Genomic DNA, 9,825 nt, shown 5'->3' on the forward strand with positions numbered 1-9,825 from the left:
GTTGTCGCCTTGTCGTGTTGTCGCCTTGTCGAGTTGTCGCGGTCTCAAACTGCGACAACCCGAGATTTAACAGTTAAATTGTCGACTTGTCGCGTTTTCGAACCGCGACAAGTCGACAACACGACAAGACGACAAGTCGACAACACGACAAGTCGACATTTCAAACACGCTAATTAGCGCGTACAGAATCTCGTGTTGTCGCGGTAAAATGTCGACTTGTCGTGTTGTCGAGTTGTCGACTTGTCGTGTTGTCGCCTTGTCGTGTTGTCGACTTGTCGTGTTGTCGAGTTGTCGACTTGTCGCCTTCCTGTTACACATGCGCAAACAATGGATAACACTCGCCATATTGGATTGCTAATGAAAATAATTGTGTGCATGTGTTTGTAGTTAGATGAAGATATTTGATAGCAATTTCTTCATCGAGAGTTGTCAAAGTATTTTTCTTTGAACTATGAATTTCAATAATTTGTTTATTATATGATAATCGTGTAATAATGGTCTGGTCGTGCCGTCTGATTAGTACGCAGTAATCGTCATCTGTTAATTTTAAGGTCACTTCAACCGCTAAGGCCTAATAGTTTGAAGGCCCGTTAATCCGAAAAATAGAAAATATTGCAATTTATATAGTTGTTTTACTTCATGTAAATTGATAGTTTTACATGTTTTCAATAAATTGTGATAAATACATTTTTCGGCAATTCTTTAAAGTTATTTAACTGCAAACTTTTATGGACGGCAAGTTGTGATTTCTTCAATGAGCATTGCATTATTAAAAATACAACAAAATTATAAATAAAAAAATCATAAAAAGAAAGAAAATATCTTACATTTTATAAGATGTCACATAAATATACATTTTATGAATTATCTCTCTCAAACATATGCCTAATGTTAAGCTTTTGTCCCCTGTAATTTGATTGCATTAGGGATAACATGGCTGCTTGAATGGATGATATATATATATTACCAATTCTAACCTGCATACATCTATGAAATATGTATTTCACGACTTATTTTTGTGTTTCCGTCTTCTTCCTTTTACTTGTTTATTCTCCCCTTTTTGCAATGATGAAAATGGTTCGCATAATGGTAATATCTGGGAAACTAATAACCAGGATTGCAGTGTACATATACACTCTCTCTTTCTTTTCGGATACGTTTATGTACATGTATTGCAAGATTATGTTTTTTTCACAATTTTTTAAAATAAGCCACATTCCGCTTTTTGTCGGTGACCCTGCGCTACATTAGTGACAAATGTAGCGTAGTGTAGTGCAATCATCCGTGGGTCACTGAAGATGATGTCAGTCTAGAGTTACACATATCTTAGCAAGTTTACTACTGAGTCTTGTAATTAAAGTCTCTACATTTATATCGGGTATCGGACTATCAGACTTTCGGACTAATGGGCCTTAGGACTAACGGTCCTTAGGACTAACGGTCGTTCGGACTAACGGACGTTCAGATTTACGGGCCTTCGGACTATTAAGCCTTAAGGACAAGCTTAAGATGGTCACCCAGGCAGGTGACCTATCGACATCACTTTTATTTGTTGTCTATCACCACTAAACATAACAATTCCATCATCTTCTCAACTGGTCCGAATTCAACTAAACCTGTTAGGGAACATGTTTAGGATAAGGTGAAGTGTAAAAATCAAGCGGCTGATCTCAACAGGGTTGATCTACATATCTATATAGATATTTGAAAAATCTTATAATGTTGCCACGCCTAGGAATCAAAGTTCAATATACGCTATTCGGATAATATATACATGAACCTATATCATAGATGATGTATGGCGGCTGGGAATTTATGTATTAATTGGTTAAGTGATATGTGCCGTAACTGGGCATGCAATTTTTCTTCAAGAAACTATTGAAAACCATCAGGTTGTTTTAAGGTGTGATAATCATTCAAATGGTCAGAAAACCATGTACGATGCCTTGTAAACATTATTTACAAGTCAGAATTTATGTCTTATGTATGTTAAGATAAATGCATACCTGCAGTAATCACTTTATAATTTCTTATTACTTTATAAAAATGTTAAATGAAATTGTAGACCACATCTTGGCTTCATAGCCTGACCGCATATGTACTGTCAAAATCATTTTCAGTTATTATTCATACTTGTAAATGTAATTTTCGAAAGGTTGATGGTGAATAAAATATCCAAAAGCTCTTGATTCGTGAGTATGAAAATTACGGCACATATATACAGCTTTTAAGACCAACTACCTTTTCGAAACGAAGAATTCAATTAGCGTTTGCTTCTTAATTGTTTTTTATTTTCGTGATATGAATTAACAAAATAGTAGCACATCTAAAATTAAAAACAAAATCAATTTTTTTTCTTATATTGGTGATCCAATATAGACACAGGATTAATTGTCTACATGTAGATGGCGACCCAATAATTTGGACCTACCAGAGTGTCATGTATAGACTATTTTGGACGTTTTATGAGTTTAAATACAAAAATCGGTAAAATCGTAATCAACATGGTGATATATATATTGAGAAGGATGGATAGATCCCGAGACAAACAAAACGTAGTCCACCTATATGAAGTTTTAGCGGTTAAAATCATATTTATAGTAAATCTTCACAAAAACGGTTACTACCGTTGGTAAGAGCAATAATTTCCTTTTCAAAATCCTACACAACTATTCAAAGTGCTGTCACTAAGACGAAATCAGCCGAAAAATTATGCAAATATTATAAGCCGGATTTGATCTTCATTATATAAATGTTTGCACATTATATAAAGAAGGTTGCACATCATATAAAGAAGTGTGTACAGAATTTAAAGAAATTTGTACCGAATATAAAGTTTAATTTTAGCTACATAATATAAAGGAAAAGGCATCGAATATCTTGATATAACGACGGAGCATAATTGTAAATGTATCAAATATAACACAGGAATTACCGAATATAAAGATAAAAGCACTGCAGATATACATGCATAAGGATGTATATATGTTGTTGTCCCGCCCTGGTAGAATAAATAATAACCCAGACCGTAGCCCGAGGTCATTATTTTAAATTATACCAGGGCGGTATAACACCATATGAACCGAAACTGAGGTCCTTATTTTTTTTATACTAGATATTATTTTCTTTGGCAAGTATCAAAGCATTCTCTAATGTGCATGTTACTTACAAGAAAAAACATCGACCATAGGACACCACCCTGAAGAACTCAATGTTTGCGTAATGTAACTTGAGTTGCTTTTATTGACTTTGCACTCGGACCATATTAACACAGGTCAATTATACTTGGATGTATCATTATTAGCCAAGCCTCTCTTAACCACAAATTTATCGCTTTGAGAAAGATTATTATATAATTATGATATTCATTTCGTAAAATGAACACATGTTTTATGTATTAGGAATTTCTAGACCCAGAAATACTAATTGTGTACTTTTCTTTTGCAAGAGTTTCTATTATATTAAATGTCTACTGGAAGTATCTATGCTACAGCATTTGATTACTATTGTATGAATTACTGTAGTCAAAGTACACAATCAAACTTTCGAGGGTTAAATCTTGCTGTATTACAATAAACAAATTTTATAAATAAGAATATTAACATTATATACGTTGTGATGCATGCAGATGATCAAAATAGATGAACTAATTACCAGAAAGATGGGACACAACACCTTATCTGTTCTATAACGCTTTGGACTAAATGAAAGTTTTAATGATTTTTTCTTATCGTTTTAAATCAAATTCTTTATTAGATCTTAAATTAAGGTTATTGTTTGATTTACTGCACACATAACCTATTACAGTAATTAGTAATAATAGATAATATTTCGTCTTATCATCCGTGTTCTCTTCAATTCTTCAAATTGAATAATAAGTTTTAACCGAGTAATAACACAATATTTTGTAAAGGAGATTTTACAATATTAAGTTAATATACATGTACATTTGTCCTCTCTGTTACTGTTCATTGTACAAACATTTTTGTTCTGTGTTCTGACAATATCCTTTGTTTTGTTAATATTCAATTAATTTAATATTATGATTTCCGTTAAGTATAATACATTTCAAAAGAGTTAACAATGGGGAAAAATATAATTTTTTAACAATTTTGAACATCGAATATCTTACAAACACACCAAATATTCACAAGCACTGACTTCAGTTTTCTATATTCAAAGATAGTGGTTATTTCATATGATTTGCGCACGTGTAACAGGAAGGCGACAAGTCGACAACTCGACAACACGACAAGTCGACAACACGACAAGGCGACAACACGACAAGTCGACAACTCGACAACACGACAAGTCGACATTTTACCGCGACAACACGAGATTCTGTACGCGCTAATTAGCGTGTTTGAAATGTCGACTTGTCGTGTTGTCGACTTGTCGTCTTGTCGTGTTGTCGACTTGTCGCGGTTCGAAAACGCGACAAGTCGACAATTTAACTGTTAAATCTCGGGTTGTCGCAGTTTGAGACCGCGACAACTCGACAAGGCGACAAGGCGACAACACAACAACACGAGATGGCCGTAATCAGCCACCATAAAAAATACCGTTTTGTTCAGAATTACTTTTACTAATAATGTGTGGATTCTCAGTTTGTCAACTATGAGCGTTTGTTTGCTAGGACGAATTAAACAGAAACTAGCGATGAAAATGTCGATTTTTGCCTGTTTGACTCAAAATATCTTACTCAAATGAATTTTCGTACAGTCAACATCTATCTCAGTCGATAGATCACGCCAGGATTTACTAAACTGTAAAATATCGTTTAAAAGTATCTGTCAGTTTCCTTATTACTCAACTTGCGGTTATAAGCGTGTTGATAGGTAAAAGTTGTCGTGTTAACATTCGTTCCGAAGGAACGATAACTCTGTTATCGCACCTTACGTCTCTCATTTCATACTTACGAATCTTCTGCTCTGATAATTTTCCATCAAATTCTAATGTAATAAAATGTATAGATGAACGAAACATTGTTTGATTTCATACGTGAATCGATATTGATTTTCCTATTTAATATTAAGATGCCTTGATATTTATTGCATAACAGTTAGAAAGCAATGCGTTGTTCTTTTTTTTCACAGTGAGGCCGCAGCATACCCAGCATTTTGTGATACAATACCCACTGTATAAGTTTATTTCATATGTGGATATGGAGGATAATGGCATTCTCACATACCTTGACGTTTTATTTCAATTCTGTCGTTTGCCTCCTTTAAGTAAAACAAGTATGTTTTTAAAGAAAATAATCTTGTATACACAGTGGCATCACGAGGTTGTATTCCTTGTTGTACAGCCTTAATAGCCGACATGAATGTATTGCATAAGAGAATCAAGTATTACACACATAATAGAAAATACAGTCATATATGTAAAGCTACATATCAGATACAAGTAATGTAAGCGCATGAGAAGTATTATTGCGACAAACAATGACACACGGTATGGTAAATAACAATAGCAATATATTTAGAAAAAAATTACATCAACTATGAGAATAAAAAAAAATACCTTAGGTAAGAATGAACACTGGCATTATGTGAACACTGTGGTACTACAAGGTATTTAAAACATTTGTTTTATTTGTCATTAACAGGATATATAGTGGTAACACAATAATGCATAGAAGACTAACGTTACATGCATAGAGGTTACACAACGAGTGGTTGATGAATATGGAATTTTATTTCACTCGAAATCTAAAAAGCTACAAAAGACACCAGCTTTAGCTTTGTCTTTTGTAACTATAACTTATGAGTGTGAAATAAAATTCAAAATCCAACAACCCCGAGTTGTGTGACCTGTTTCTACCACAATTAAAGCATCTACAAGAAGACGAAAATAAAATAACATTATTTGCTTTCATATTCATTGCTTAAAGTATATATTGATAACAAATAATTTGAAGTATGAACAACTATTCCATGGATATTTTCTTCCCGCCAAGTAATCCTCAAATAGTAGAGCAGCACAGAGATAAATCATGCATTTTTTATACAAACATGAAATTTGGCATGCGAGTAGCTGAGACTACCAAAACAATATTGAAAATAAATTTCTTTATTCTACTTTTATTAGAAAAAAGAAATCTCTTTCGTACTGTAGAGGTATGTGGGAAGGTATTTTTCAGCTAGAAAATACTGGTTCGATTTGTCATGGTTTATTTGAATTTATCAATAATAACTTCATAGAGAATGATGAAAATATACAAATGGAAATTATTTGATAATATCCTTCCAAATGGAATTTTGCTTAAAAGATGGAATATTATTGAGGATGATACATGTTTGATGTGTAAAATTAGGGATGATTATAAACACTATTTTATTGAATGTCGATGTGTAGATGCTTTGTGGAATTTAATTCATATATTTTTAGAAAAATATCACTACAATGTACAATTAAGGAAAATGATGTTCATTGTTATAGGCTATAAGATTGCTGATCAGAATTACAGCGAATTTAATGTTCTTTTGTCCTTAATTGGCTATACAATATACAAAAATTATCATATTTCTAACAGAAGAGTTGACAATTGTTCTATTGTTTCCCTATTCAAACTATATCTCGATAGAAAGTTATTGTTACAACGATACAGAGATATGAAATTATTAAAGAATATGGCTATGTACTTAAATGAAGAACAAAATAATTAAAATGACGACTAAAATAATAAATGAATAAAACATTGTGCAATGATGATAAACCTTGGGGCTCGGAGCGCTGCGCGCTTAAAATGTAATTATAACAGTTTAATGTATAGATTTTAAATGTAAAAGATGGTGGTCGAGATAAGATCGTAGTTGTTGATAAGAGATAGTTGTATAGGAGAGAAGGTGGTTGAGGTGAAACGGTAGCTGAGACGAGATAGTGGTAAACGTGAGATATCGGTTGATACGAGATGAGGGTAGAAGTGAGAGGCTGTTGAGACGAGATGGGGCATGGTAGAAGTGAGATGGCGGTAGAAGTGAGATAGCGGTAGAGACGAGATGGTGGTAGAGTGATATGGCGGGTAGAAGTGAGATAGCGGTTGAGGCGAGATGTGGAGTGATATATGGCGGCTGAGACGGGATGACTAAAATGAAATGATGAGATGATGGTTGATACATATACGAGATGTTAGTTGGAATGAGAGGAAAGAGATAAGTATATACAGACATACATGCTGCGATGTATGTATGAGAATTGTATTGAAAATGAATGTGTAAAATCCAAGAGTCAAAACGGAAAATATAATACTTGTTTTATATACGCCTGAGTCTATATGAATGATATTAGATACAGGTGTAATCACAGGGACGTGGCACGAAAATTTTTAACCAATAGTATACATATATATATTATAGTATCAAGGGTATGAACTCGGCGGTCGAGAAAAACGGACCTATTTTTTTAAAACCGTGATTATTTTAATAAATGGGTTCTATACAACATTGACGGATATCTTACCTTAAAGAGAAATAATTTATCTTTCCATTGATTGCTTGGTGAACAAAATTGGCCAAGTATTGACGAAGTTATGGCTTGATGAATCGGGAAATTTACGAAAAATATGCTAGGTAGACATTTCCCTGTCCGGTCGAAATGTCGTCTCGGCTCTAATGGGCACATCAAAAACCAAGCCAAAATCACAAAATCTATGCTTGTGGTGGTAAACAGTACCCATAACTGTGTTCATCCACAATCTCCTTTGGAGGTGTCATGACCCTTACTTTGTAGAAACTCCATTTTAACATCGTGTAGCTCACTTACTTCAACCGTCACCGCCATGTTTGTTTTTCTCTAGGAACGCTTCTCGAGTTTAGCGACAAGCACAACATAACATAATTTGCAAATGGTGTTATTCAACTAGTGGAATATTAATACTTTTATCTGGCCTGAGAGTGGAATAAGTAAAGGTTATTGCATGGCTTGCGAGTAATGCTTCTTAATCTCGAACAAAAAGACAGGCTGATTAAAAAATACACACCTTGCCATCCCTATACCTCACTGACAGTATTTGAGGTTCTATGCTCAATGTTAATATACCAATTGTCATTATCCATCGTAAGGAGCACAAGGAGTTTTGCCATATGTAGAGACAACAATTTTGATTCTGCAAAATGCTGCGCCAAAATGTTTTAGGAGATATGTATGGTATGAAAATATTGGATTATTATCATGCTCTGTTCAGCGATAACAAGAAAAAGAAGTAAATGAAAAAAGAAATTGTGGAAACTTTAAATGTAAGTAAATTTTATCTAAAATTAATTCCATTCGTGATTTCAATTGGTAAAATACATATATATTAATACCAATGCATCATTTGTTGATATAAAGGTTCATGAGGAATTTAAACCTTTCCTTACAATACAAAGTTGCTATCACATAATAATTAATTGGAGATTTATGATGTGCGTTTAAATAAATGTGATTTTCTTATTGCATTGAATTTTTTTAAAATCTTGTCAACATTGGTAAGTTGGTCTATTGATCAATACAATCATTAGAACAATTAAGGTGAGTTATGATTATCTCCCCTTTCTTACAGCATTCATTACCATGGTTGACTGCACACATGTCCAGCCCCTTTATTATCTAATAATCCTGATTGGGCGTGAATGGGGGATTAAGTCCCTTTCATGGTCAAGTAATCCTGATTGGCCATGAAAGAGGGTTATTGTGGAGTCAACTGTGGCACTTGTAGCAAGACATTTATTGGCCACACTTTTCCTTTGTGAGAGGTTGGAAGTAGTATGCAGTAACATAATTTACTGATCTTTTTAGATACTGAACCAATCAAACATTTTAGGTCACCTGACCTTTTGCGATAGTCTTTTGCTCCTTGCATCTTGAGTCGTGCGTCGTGCTTCGTGCTACTTCCGTTAACATTTCCTTGTGAACGCGATAACTTGAGAAAATATAAACCGATCTTAATGAAATTTTGTATGTAGACTAACACGAGTTCGAAAATCAGCAGGATTAGACGATAATTGAAGGAGTTACTGCCCTTTGCACTAATAATTATTATTGAACCTTGTGAACAAGATAACTTGAGTTAATATAAACCGTGCTTAATGACACTTTGTATGTTGACTATAACATTGGAAAGATCTCGGACGAGTTCGAAAATCAGCTTGATTCAACGGTAATTTACGGAGGTTTTGCCCTTTGCACTAATAAATATCATTGGACTTTGTGAACAAAATAACTTGAGTAAATATAAACCGAGCGTAATGAAACTTTGTATGTAGACTATCATTGGAAAGATCTTGGACGAGTTTGAAAATCGGTCTAATTCGACACTAACTTATTTATGGACTTATTGTCCTTTGCAATAATTATTATTGAACCTTGTGAACGCGTTAATGTGTGTAATTATGTACCAAGATTAATAAAACTTTGTGTGTAACCCGATTAGATGTATGTTTCTATTTCGTGAACAAAAGACATCAGTTGGCTAGTAAATGACAAAACTAATTTCTATCAAATATCAGGTGACCATTAAGGCCCATGGGCCTCTATTGTTTTATTCTAAAAATGCAAACCATAAATATTGCGATGAGATGTTATTGGTTATATGTTATCTATGTTATTTTGTTTTGTATAACTGTCGATGCAGTCAGTGTAGGTCTAAGACCACTATTACGAATGAAACCCTCTCAGAAATGTATGTATTTTTGTTAACATGTTTCAAGTACCTGTTGAGTAAGTATTTGCTAACAAAAATGTAGATGTGCAGTGTAGATGTCAATTAAAGATAATGATGTAAAATTTTCTTCTGTTTTTATTGCTGCAGGCTCTTGGGTTAAATGTCCTATGGAACGATTACTT

Source organism: Argopecten irradians, chromosome 3 (assembly GCF_041381155.1).
Source record: "Argopecten irradians isolate NY chromosome 3, Ai_NY, whole genome shotgun sequence".
NCBI lineage: Eukaryota > Metazoa > Mollusca > Bivalvia > Pectinida > Pectinidae > Argopecten > Argopecten irradians.